The 12,327-nt window shown below is 37.1% G+C and overlaps 1 protein-coding gene across 10 annotated transcripts in view; it reads right to left on the bottom strand.

The window, feature by feature from the left end:
* GRIP1 (glutamate receptor interacting protein 1) overlaps positions 1-12,327 on the bottom strand; it is a gene marked incomplete at its 5' end in the record, with an annotated part of 314,511 nt that overhangs the window by 90,124 nt on the left and 212,060 nt on the right. The gene's annotated exons all lie outside the window — the stretch shown is intronic.

The raw sequence follows: 12,327 nt of genomic DNA, 5'->3' as shown, positions 1-12,327 counted from the left end.
CAGTTTTTCTTGCCCTTCTTGATTTACCAAAGGTTATAACAGCCCTGCACATTCATCGTATTTTCCTCAGTGAAGACCCAGAGCTTATGATGGTAATAGAGATAATCAGCCTAATGTTAGCTGCTACAATCTCATAAGACTGTTTGGTATGTATTCGAGTTTAAAATGCTTAATTTGAAGTATATATGTGTTAGAAAAATACAAGATAATGTCCTGACATCTTCTGAGTTCTATGTTTTGACTACTGGTCAATGATATTTTTATAGGGTAGTGGATATATTAAAATTTGCAGTGGATCACCAAATAAAATGTTCTGGTCTCTATTCCAATTTTATACAGAGAAAACTGGGACTATAAAATGTATTTACAACTTGTCAAAAATACTCTGATTTCCGCCATACTCTTAGGTCATGAAAAACATGTCTTACCATACCTTATAATCATACCCAGCTATCATCTTTGTTGGCTAGCACTTAAGCTAGACTGACTTAAACAGCTTTCCTATTATTTTTCTGTGGTGTGTGATTAAGTAAGTCAAGCTTCATGACTGGATAGATGTTCCCATCCACTATATGCTCTCTATTGCACCATTACCTTTTGTTAGTGGCTAAGGAAAAAGCCCTTTGCTTTTAATGGCCTCATCAGAGTTATGTACTATCCTTATCATAAAATTGCATTAGTTCCTTACTAGGTAGCTGGGTTGGTAGCTGCAAGTTTGTAATGACTTTCAAATATATTTGCTAAACTTTCAATTCCAGAAATAAATCTGATATCTTTCTGAAAGAGAACACTTTTAGTCCCATGTGAATATGTTAAATACAAGTCATTTAGAAATTATTAACTGTACTGTAGCATATTTATTCTTGATAGATTTGGTCCATTTTGTTGTAGTCTTGATATAATGGCATGATTTCCCTGCATGACCTCTACCAATTTTTACATCTCAGTTTCCTTTACAGAAGTAATATTTTGAAGTTCAACAGTCACATTGTGTTATCAGGTATGACCACTCATCAATCGGCCTGATATCTAAAATTCAGCTCTAACACGTCTCATTTTTCTATGGCACTGCATCTTTAGTATCTCAATGGTCAATGCTCATTTTCTGTATCATTTATCCAACAAGTATTCAGGGTTACAGTGTCATCTAATACAGGAAGAAATTCTTGGCAGAATCTTGTCTCACAGTTAACTATTAAGCTGGACTCATTTTGCTTCACCAATAAAATCAATTAGCATTGCAGACTGACATATGTTCCTGCTTGGACTGATATGCACAGTGGCCTTCTACCAATGTTTTTTGTGAATAAGAGCAATGATGTCTCCTGACTTTGGCCTTGTTGGTATTTTCCCCTATTAAAATATGCCTTGTTTTGCTTTCTTGTACTCTTTTCAGGTTGGTAATAAGGGAGACTTTACTGAAGAGCCTTCTTTATGTGTTTACTCTTGTAACATTAGTGGATTCCCCTAACCACAGACATAAAGTGTGACAGATATCTGCAATCTGAACAAGGACAATAAATCAAAAAAGATGACTATCTGCATTCTCCTAGCCTGTATATCACCTACAAAGTTAAAAGAGCACCTTATTCTACCAATGTAAAAGATGTGAATGGATGTGTGCACCTATATATAAAAAATCCCAACAGTTGCCCAGTAAATTAATTACGAAATTAAAGTTGCCAAAAAGTTATTTGAGAACCCTCCCAGGTGATCAAACCTCTCACTGGCTAGAATAGTTAATACAAACCATGAATATATAAAGAAGACAGTTTAACACAACAGTATTCAGTGTGCCTTTGTGTTAGTGAAGTAGTTGCTGTCACTTAGATGCTTTTTCTTCTTTTGACACAATTCCCCAAAATTATTAGTAACAAAAGAGAGGACAGGAAAGTCATGAAAGAGTTTTCACAATACTTAAAGAAAAATGCCTGGGAGCAAAGACCCTTGAAGCACAACTTGATTACTTTAACAAAGGGAAGATTAAATGGCGCTTTCATAGTGAAGTGACTATAAAAGATAAAGTGAATTTTGATGAAAAACAACTCTTTCTTACAAATGAGGTGATGCTGAAGCTGCACATATTCAAACTAAAAATAAATGCAGTGAGTTTAACCACAAAAGGTTGTGATGGGTTTTGTATCACTAGCAACCATAAATAGATTAAATGTCCTTCTAACATATAACTCAAATACAAGTTGAGATACAAATAAATTCTAGGAAGTTGTATGCTTAGTTCAGACAGTCACAAATACCTCTTTTGGCCCTGTAAATTCACAATAAATACAAATACAGTGGAACATGAATGGACAAGGCCTTTGTTCTTACCATTGCACTTTTAAATAGCAAGGAAACAAAACCTAGTTTGCACTGATGCTATAATAAGTGTCTGATTTTCCATATCCTGCACAAACCAAACCACTTATTTTATTCTACACTATGAGGCATGCCATTACATCTCTGTCTGCCCCATGTACCACAGATGTGATGAGGAACACACACAAGCGCAGAACGTTTTTCCTCTTTTGACTGTAAGAAATTAATAGAAAGAATGAAAATGCTATAAGGCAAACAAGCAAAGAAACAATCTTTTCTTCATCCATACAAAATACTTTGAGTCATTTCATATTGGCAAAATGGACAGAGAATTTTATAGCAACAGACAAAAAATTAAGATTTTTGTGCATAAATCAAGGTGTAGAATGGGAATGAGCAGCTTTGATCCACTGCTACAGTTGAAATTCAGAGGCAAACTACTATCCAGATCTGGGGTAGCATATTTTGGTGTCATCTTTGTAGATGTGTCCTAGAGTAACAGGACAAGATGGTATATTATTTCCTTACTATTTTCATGCCCTGAAATGATACTCACTGAAGAAACTGAGAGATTAAAAAAACCCAAACAGATGGAAATCATGCACTACATCCTTTAAAGAGGTATTAGAAAATATATTAGTAACATTAAAAACATCAAGTTAATTATCTATAAATGTTAGATTAAAAGAAATTATTAAGCGCAAAAAGACTCAAGCAGGCAAATGATTAAAAAAAATTATCCCCAACTTCTCAGATAAGCAAATTTCCCAGACCTTAAAGGAACAAGTCTGGATTTTGTTTGCTACTCATATGCTTTTGTCTACAGGATTATGCAACACAAGGCTTTTGAAAAAAAAGCCATACACTCCTGGGTCAGATCAAAACTCCATCTAATCCTGCTCCATCTTGGAAAGCAAGAAAATGAGATTTAGGGAGAGAATGAGACCCAGCCTACTTTGCCCAGTCCTGCCACAGTTCCTTGACTTCCAGTGGTGTCACATTAGAGAGTACAATGCTTCTCAGTCTTTGTAATATTTACATATTACAATATCTACATATGAAGCCCTTGGCAATTAATTTATGCCATTTCTTCTGAATCCACTGACACAGTCTGTATACAGAAATTTACTGCCTGCTCTTCCTCATTAGAAATACTGGATCCATGAGTATCTCAACTGAATGATGCAGAAATCATTTTTACTGTTGAATACACATTTTTTCCTCCAATACTGGACTGATAGCAGTATAAGGAAGAATGTTTAAATAGATTTTCATTCAGAGAAAAAGATATTACCTGAAAACAGTTTAATCTATTTCCTTACTTCTGAACAGATGGGGAACCTGAGCATTCCTTGTGGATGTTCTTCTCATGTCCTATCTGTTTTTCTGAAGAGACTCCCTTTCCTTGCTCCAAGAAAGCCCAACTGTGCTATCCCAGGAAAATGCACTTATTTTTCAAGAGGTGAATACCAAATTTTAGCTTCTCAGTTACCCTGAAGAACCTCTAGTAGCTGTAATAGGCTGCTGTATTCCACAAGGGAGAGTCAGTCCAGTCTCACAAAGTTTTACAACTTCTTGTAGACAGCAGGGATTATCAGGATTGGTAAATTTTATGTTCCGTCAGGAAGAGATTGCGACCAGTCACACAATGCCAGGGTTACAAATCTCCCTGTGCTTGGCACCTCCTTCCATGATCTTTTAAGAGCATATGGTTTTCCTCCCTCTTTCCAAGCTCACCCAGCTAGTCCAGTGTCTCTTTCAGAGACTGTCTCCATGCTCCCATTTCAAACCTAGTCTTGACCACCTTTCTTTTTTTTCCTAGTTTCCCTCTCCTCACACATCCACTACACCATGCTTCCTCTTCTAAGTGAAACCTTTAAAGGAGAATAAATTTTTCAACAGACATCACCAACACTTCAATTAAAATAAACAAAACCAACCATCACAAGGGTATCTTCCCTTTGTGGAGCTTAGAGAGCATGCTGGAACTGTGCAGGAAAACAATTGTCCTGGAAGATGTGACCTCCAACCTCAGGAGATGGGACTCCCAGCCTCAGAAGATGCACTGATGCTTCCCAGACTATTTTCAGGTTCCAAGCTCCATTGAAAAATCCTGTGATATCACTGTGACTGGAAGGCAGTCCCTAGGGACTTGTGCTTCAAACTAACAAATGGCCAGAGGAGTACAAGCACATGTACACACTGTAAGCACATTTGCTGAGTACAGAACAATTTGCTTGGAACTGCTTATCCCTGCCCCAAAATGTGTGTGTGTGCAACAGCTAAATTGGTGGGACAGTTTTTAAAAAAATGTTATAAATGTTATATGGTATATGACCCTATACTCCATATAGCTAAACTGATTTTTCTGGAAAAAAATGCAGCTGCAGTAAATGAATACATTTTACTTTGAAAAGCTAAAGGTTGGCAAAACAAAATGCAATTAAATCCAAACACACACGAATGAAGGTGTTTGGTACCATCAGCAACAAAACCTGCTACTGGCTGTGTGAATAGCGAAAATCATTTCAAGTTAGTTAAATTTTCAGACCTTGTATCTGTTAGGTATTCACATTCCTCAAGTACAATGTTGCCCTTAATACATTTTCTCCTTCATAGTAAAGGATTCAAATGAGACTGTTCTCTATCCTAATCCTTTTCAGTACTGAAAAACACCAGCATGTAGCAGACCTGTAAAGAATATGTATAAATAAACCATCAGCAATCTCAATTAGATGAGAACTCAGTGACCTTTGTTAATTTTCTACAAGAGACAAATTCCTTTCGCATTTATCTGTATATGAAACATGAATGACATGTTAAGTCCTTCCAACAAAGTTATTTCAATGAAAAGAAGGACAGATGAGAAAGAAATCTTCAATAATAAATATGTGAAAGCAAATTCAGAAATTTTCAAATCGGTGGGAAGAAAAAGACATATAGCTCTGCAGCTGCTTCACAGACCATTTGGTAACCCTCCAGCAGGTTAAACAAACACACAGGGAAGCCTGTAAATGATACAGCAACTATAGTCTCCCATCAAACATGAAAATCAGCAAATGACTTTGCAGATATAATAAACACCTCAAGTGCAGAAAAGTTTACCAGCCTGTGATCTGCATTTCACAGGTCAGAACGCTTGCTTCTGCTCGGAAATCACCCAGGATCGTTACCATAATAACTGTGACTGCAGAGGTTATGGCTAATGGATTTCTAAATGCTTAAAATCTCTTCAGTGGCATTTTGTGCTGATTTTTAAAAGTACATAGTAAAAGTAAGTGTCTGTGAGAAAAATGCAAATTGAGGGAAAAAAGTGCTTTCTAGACACATACTTGAATTTCCTAAGCCAGCTTTTACTGATACACATTTTATTTTCAAGTTTTACTTCTGCAACTAATTCTTTTTTCTCACCATGAGAACTATGAAAAAGGTCAGGGAAGATTTTGACAGCTTTTCTCAGGCAAATCATGCTCTTACTCTGCAAAACCAGTTAGCCAATGAAGACTATTTTACATTTTGGTAGGGGATGAAGGATTAGGTAACAGTGCTGCATCTGTGACATCAGGGTGCTTCTGAAATCTGAGGGAAGCTAAAGTTAAAGGCAAGGCAGGTTTCTTTTGACAAGGATAGAAAAAGTGACTGAGGACTGCACAAGTGAGGCAACATTGCTTGGGAAGGTGGCTGCACTGTAGCAAATGATGCAAGGGGGCCTGCTGATGTTAGGAGCACTCTGTCAAAAAACAACGGGATTGTTTACATCTTCTGCAGCTTTACTCAGCAGAGGAGCCTGAAGGAATTGGACCAAGTTAACTGCGGCATGAGAACAGCTGCTTTTGAACACACAGTGTCTTGCCAATGCCATATTAATCACCAAGGAAAACAAAACTGGCTCTGGAGCTGTGTTTGCACGCAGGTAAACACGTACCCACAGGGATGCATCATCCGTCTATCACATCTGTCAGTCACTGGGAACCTGGCTCAGATGTTAAGGGCTGAGCTACAGGAATAACCTGGGAGCCATCTTCCCTTCCAAGCAGTGTCACTTAATGGAACTTAGATCCCAGGGTCACTTCAGAAGTCTAATTTATTCTTTTTTCAATCAGTGTGGACTTTTTTTAAAAAAACGCTTTTTATCTCTCTTTTTTATTTAAAAATCTTTCCAGATTTCTCACTTTTTACTGAGATTATCTTGCAACAGAAAATTAATGCACTCCATCTATTCTACTATTATGACAGGAAGTACAGAACTTTTCTTCGTTTAAATCAGGGCACAGCACACATGAACTTAAATTCAGCTAATACAATTCTTTATTGGTAACTCAATGACATCATAACTGTATCACATGATTTAGACAGGATTCTGGAATTTTTGTATTTTTCTATATATATATACACACATATACAGATACATATATAAATTCAATTACTTTCTTATTTCTTTGCAACCTCTGCTTACTTTCTGATAATAATATATTTTTATTTAAACAGACATTTCTAGATGTTACAAAACCCCAAGAATCATAGTGAAGAAAGAAAGGTCTTTAAAATTCTTCAGCTTCCACCTGACCTATATTTGGGTTCATCAGTTGTGGGTAGTAGACAAACCCCTCAGGAAAGCCAGATTTGGTGCAGCTTGAGACAGAATATGAGCATTTGCTGCACAGAAGGCTGTAGGTCAGGGAGGGGGATAAAAGGCATACCTCTGTATTTTTGTAAACAGCTCCTCTATGTGTTTAGAGCCAAAGATCAGATGAAAACTGCCTTACTGCTTTCTAATGACATTTACATTGTGTATTTAAATATTTCAGAGCCTGAAAATTCCCAGGATGTTAATTATTGGTTTTATTACAATACTTTAGCATTTCATAACTTCTCTAAGGAATATTTTGTGTCCTAAGCAATTACTGAGGACACTACATCATACAGCAATTACTTTTTTAGTATCAGCTCTGTAAATATTATCTTTTCAAGGCATTTTAAGCTTCTTTGATTTGCATGTGCTCCCTTCTAGCGAAGCAGTTCAAAATTCAGCCAACCCTAAAATTATGTTTGTTTAACATTTTATTTTTGCATTAAAATCCTGTTACCAAGCTCCCCCCAAACAAGGCTGCAAACCATCTACTAACAGCAATTCCAGATCTTGAGCCACTGCAGAGGATGTGCGCAGGGCTGTACTCTGTTTTCCCTCCAGTTTGATGGCTCCCTCTGTTTTTGAGATCAAACACTGTGCTGAAATACAAAACCTGTATTACACCATGCTTCAAAGAATCAGGTAGTGTGGAAAGAAAGTGCAGTATTTACACATGTACAAAGGAATTGAAAAATCTAGTCACTCTAATTTCAGACTTCAAAGTATTGACAATTTTCCTTCAGAGCGCAGTGACCTATTTTAACAACTGACCTGTTAGTACCTCCCTGCACCTGCATACAAAACTTGAAAATGACAAATAATATTAAAAAAAAATGGTAAGAGAGAAAACAAGGTTCCTGTTGGTGGAGAAAACGTCAAAAGAATGATTTATAACATCTAGGTTTGGTCTTTTCCTGCTTGTCTCTGCAAAGGTTGGCATGCACTCTCACCATAAATGCAGATAATTTGCCTGTTCAGCAGATCCAGTATCACTGTGAAGTAGAAGGTGGCTGGAATGAGACTTGGGAAGGCTCCTGTGGGTCCCAGAGGCAGGCACAGCTGGAGCACAAGGGTTACAGGGGAGGCGAAACAACTGTGAACTGGACAACATAGCGAGGACCAGACTTCCAGGGCCTTCTCCTAGGTGTGTTGAGCAGGGCAGAAGGTAGGCAGCTGTGTTATTCTTCCGTTCCAGAGAACAGGAAAACTCCTCACTTTGAGGAAATATTTCCGCTACTCTTTGTTATTTGGTGCCCGTTTCTTGAACAAGAATTTATTTACGAAAGAGACAGCTCACAACTGCAATCTTCCTAGCTAAACAAAATCTCCGAATTCACAGATGGTTTGAATAGCTCTCCCAGTGTATAGTTCACACTATAGCTCTTCTGAGCCCTTGACTACTTTGGGCAACAAGACTTCACACAGCCAGAAGTCTGAGATAATGCACATGTCTAAGTCAGTAGACAGAAGAAGGCAAAAGTATGGATTTTTAATTTTTTTTTTTTTTTAATTTAATGCCAACTAGATTGGGCACAGATTCACTTTCCCAAAAAAACAAAACAAAATTGAAACACTGAGAAGCTGAAACATTTCACCTCAAAAATCTGTGGTGTTTTTACTATTTTTTTTTTAGTTACAGTAAGTTTTAGGATTCAAAAAATATGGACTAAAAACAAAATTAAACTTTTGTTGCAGATTCTATGAAATATTTTAATCGGTCTTAAATTTATGGTGTCTTACTTTCACTTCACATAGCAATGATTTTTATTCTTGTATCAGGTCATTTCTTTGCCCTCCATGCCTCCAGTTTTCAGTAAGCAAATTGAAAACAAAGAAATGGAAAAATAAAGTGAACAGTTTGCACAGCATTACTGTTGACTGATTTACCCATGTTGTTAAAACAGATAAGAGGGATTGGATTTTAGTTTGGAAATCATGGGAACAGCTGTTCAGCCTGTCCGTATTCAGGACAGCACAGGAGCATGCTTATCTTGAAGTAAATGTTAAGGTCTCCTTGACTTCAAAGTGCCTCTTGAACAGAGCCATCAGCTCTTGACATTATCAGTGCCACAGGGATAGTTGATGTCCTTTTTAAAGCTCCTGCAGGAATAAGCAATTCCAGGAATGACACCTTTGGCTCACCTGCTATAGACCTAACACTTGCCCTTGGCTGGGCACTGCCTCAACTCTTGACAAATCAGGAAACCTCAGTCCAGGAACTCAATGGGAACTAAGTCCGTCTAAACCTAGGGATTCAAGAGGCTGGCCATCAAATACTTTAAATTTAAATTACAGGTTTTTTTAACTGCATCTATGATTCTGAGAGAAGGGTCTTACTCATGACTTCTGAAACACATTGTTTTCATTTATGTGCCTTAACACTAGTCCTGCAGTGACAGTTCCTTCAGTGGGGCACAATATACTCACCCCCTTGGCTTCTGTAAAGACAGGGTAGCAATAAAGGATTCATTATATTCTGGTTGACAGTCTAAATTTAAATGTTTAGAGGGGGAAATCTGTTTGTTTGTGACTGCAAGCTGCTTGTCATGCTAGCATTACCTCAAGCCTTACTTTTAAGTTAAGAAATTCTGACTGTGAAGCTAAGTAACATTTCAAACAACCATGTATATATAACTGTAACTAAACACCTACACATATGCAAAATAAAGTCCAAGTTTCAAACTGCATTATATTAATGCATATAATTTGAATTAACTATTATTTCAGCAATGCCGTAAATCCCTTTGAAAGGATCTGTTGCTTGTTGATTTTGCACCATGTGAAGACATGGTAAATATGACATGTAGTCTCATCACATGAATAATGCATTCTGCATCTCAAATAAGCAAGTTCTGCTCCAGGGAGATGCTTAATCCATTCCTTCCTTCTGGGGATGAAAGGAATTAAACTCAGTGCACTGATCTCACAGTATGTGCTCATTTGACTTTAATTATAAAATGATTATTTCAACATTTTTTCCTGTAAAATAAACCAAGCCTGAGCTCCATGTAACCTCTACAGAATTACATTACTTCTCTGTGCACTCAGTCAGTGCTCATCAATACTGCTCTTTCAATTCAGTTTCACATGGAAGGATAAAACCCACCTCTAGAGGTTTGCAGCTGGTATAGTAGTTTCAGGCCTCACAGCAACAAAAGCTCCCCTTTTTGATAGTTGTCAAAAGGATGGAGCAGTGAAATCCTTCAAAGTGAATTCAAATGTCATGAAAAGGAACTTTCACCAGACATGGGGAGATGCCATGATCCCATTACCAAGCTGGAAGAGTTACATCTCACACCCTGTGTATTTTCACTAGTATTTTTTTTCACAGACTGTTCAAACCCTGCATACAATCAATTACCTTGCTCAAACCCAGAAGTTTTCTCTTGGCTAATTCAATAGGCAGAGCATTCCTTGGGAATAGAACACCTGCTGTCCATGTCTTAGGAATGACAGATCATCAAGTGGAATAGACAGCTATACTGTCAAAGGTACTCCCATGCTTCAAGCTTGAAAAAACAGCAGTTCAGGAATGTGATGTGTTATCAGGCATACCATCTGGGGGGATAGAAATGAATGCCTTCCATATAGGATGAGATTTCCATGTGAAGATTACTGACAGTAACTCCAGCTGACATGTTCCCATCCAGATCCAGCAGAATTTACTGGGTTCATTGCATCACACCTTCCAATTCAAAAGCTATTTGGAGCTGACCTACATAAGATCAAACTGTGATCCTGCTCCAAAGCAAAAGCAGCTGTTCTGCTTCTGGTCTTGTACTAATTAATGCTACTAGTTAATAGTGAACTTCCTATTGCCAAATGAAGCTGGCTAGCTGGGAAGCTTCTGCACCTCTACCAAGAATAATCCATGATGAGAATAAAATGCTCACACACAAGCAAGAATAGAAGCTATTTACAAGGTGCTATCTCACATACAAAACGTGGTGTCAAGTGATATAAATGTTTATAGGTTATTTTCAGAAACTTCAGTCAACTCCTAAATGTTCAAGTTAATTCTCAAAATAATGCTTACTTTTGCAAAGTCTTTCGTGTATCTAAACCCACAACATCCATTGTGCTCCAATGACAATTTGCTAGGGCATGAAAAATTTTAATTAAAATTTTTAAAATTATCCAACCAGCTCAATCTCATTTATCCTTTGGGGCTCCTAAGGTCTAGAGATGGAACAAGGCATTCAGATAAATGTCATTGTTATATTAAAAGCTGAAGAATATACATAAGCTTAGATCAGCTGTTTTCAGAACACCTGAAATACAGCAAAGCACATCTCACCAAACTGAGATGCTACTTGTATTATCTCTCTGAATAAACTGTTACTTAGGCAGGGCACACAGTAAAAGTTTATCTGCAATGCTCTCAAAACCACCAAAATATGCAGCAAAATTGTAAAAAAATCAAAATAAATGGTCATTAGTCATGATGACTATTATTCAACACTTGAAATTCCTAATCTTATCAGATGCTCTAGAAAAAAATTGAGCCAGTACATTTTCATCAAACTTTCTCTTTAAAGAACACAAGCAAAAATCATCAGGAGTTCACAAAATGTCATGTGAAACTACCAACTTCAGTCTGTTCTCAGACTTTAGCTGAAGTGTTTTATAAATACAGTAAGCACACCAAAAATGATAACTACTAAGATCATAGCAAAAAAAGCAAAAGGTTGAATACTTTCCAAGGCCATAAATATTACTGACCTGTGAGCTACAGCATAACCTGAAAAGTACCCTATAGAGGTCTTCATTCACTCTGAAGAACAATGAATATCGATTTTTATTGACTTGGATTTTTTAAAAAAATGGTTGATGTTTGTATAATTAAATATTTTCTTAGAAGAATAACTGCACACTGGATGTCTTTCCACAACTTCATGATTCTACCATAAAAATAACAATTTTTAAATCACTAGGATGTTTTCAAGAATAAGCAAGAATGTTCATTATAAGCAACACTAAATAAGCCAGCTTTCTCTCTCTCATGCATAGAAACATGCACACAAAGCATCCACCAAATGTGCTTTGGCTGTTCACTACAGCCATTGGGATGAGAGGAGAGCCTAGCAATGGCAAAGGTCTGAGCTCCATCACCCCTCCACAGTCTCTCTGTGGGTTGTGTGTCTTTGTTCAATAATAAAGCCACTTAGCACAGGCAATATTAACCATTAGAAGGTGAGTGACATGCCCTTACAGCTTCTGATTTCTATTCCAATGCATCTTCCCTTCGAGTCAGAGGTTACTGTGCTTGAGGTGAGAATGACAATATCAGTAATTCCACCTGAGTGCAACCTTTGTCAGAGTTCATTTGTTTTCATTAAAAGGTCTCTAAAACATTACTTGAGGTGAAAATCCCTTTAGAT

Source organism: Zosterops lateralis (assembly GCF_965231275.1).
Source record: "Zosterops lateralis genome assembly, chromosome: 4".
NCBI lineage: Eukaryota > Metazoa > Chordata > Aves > Passeriformes > Zosteropidae > Zosterops > Zosterops lateralis.
Note: the sequence above shows the minus strand (reverse complement) of the source record. Positions and strands in the feature narration are given on the sequence as shown.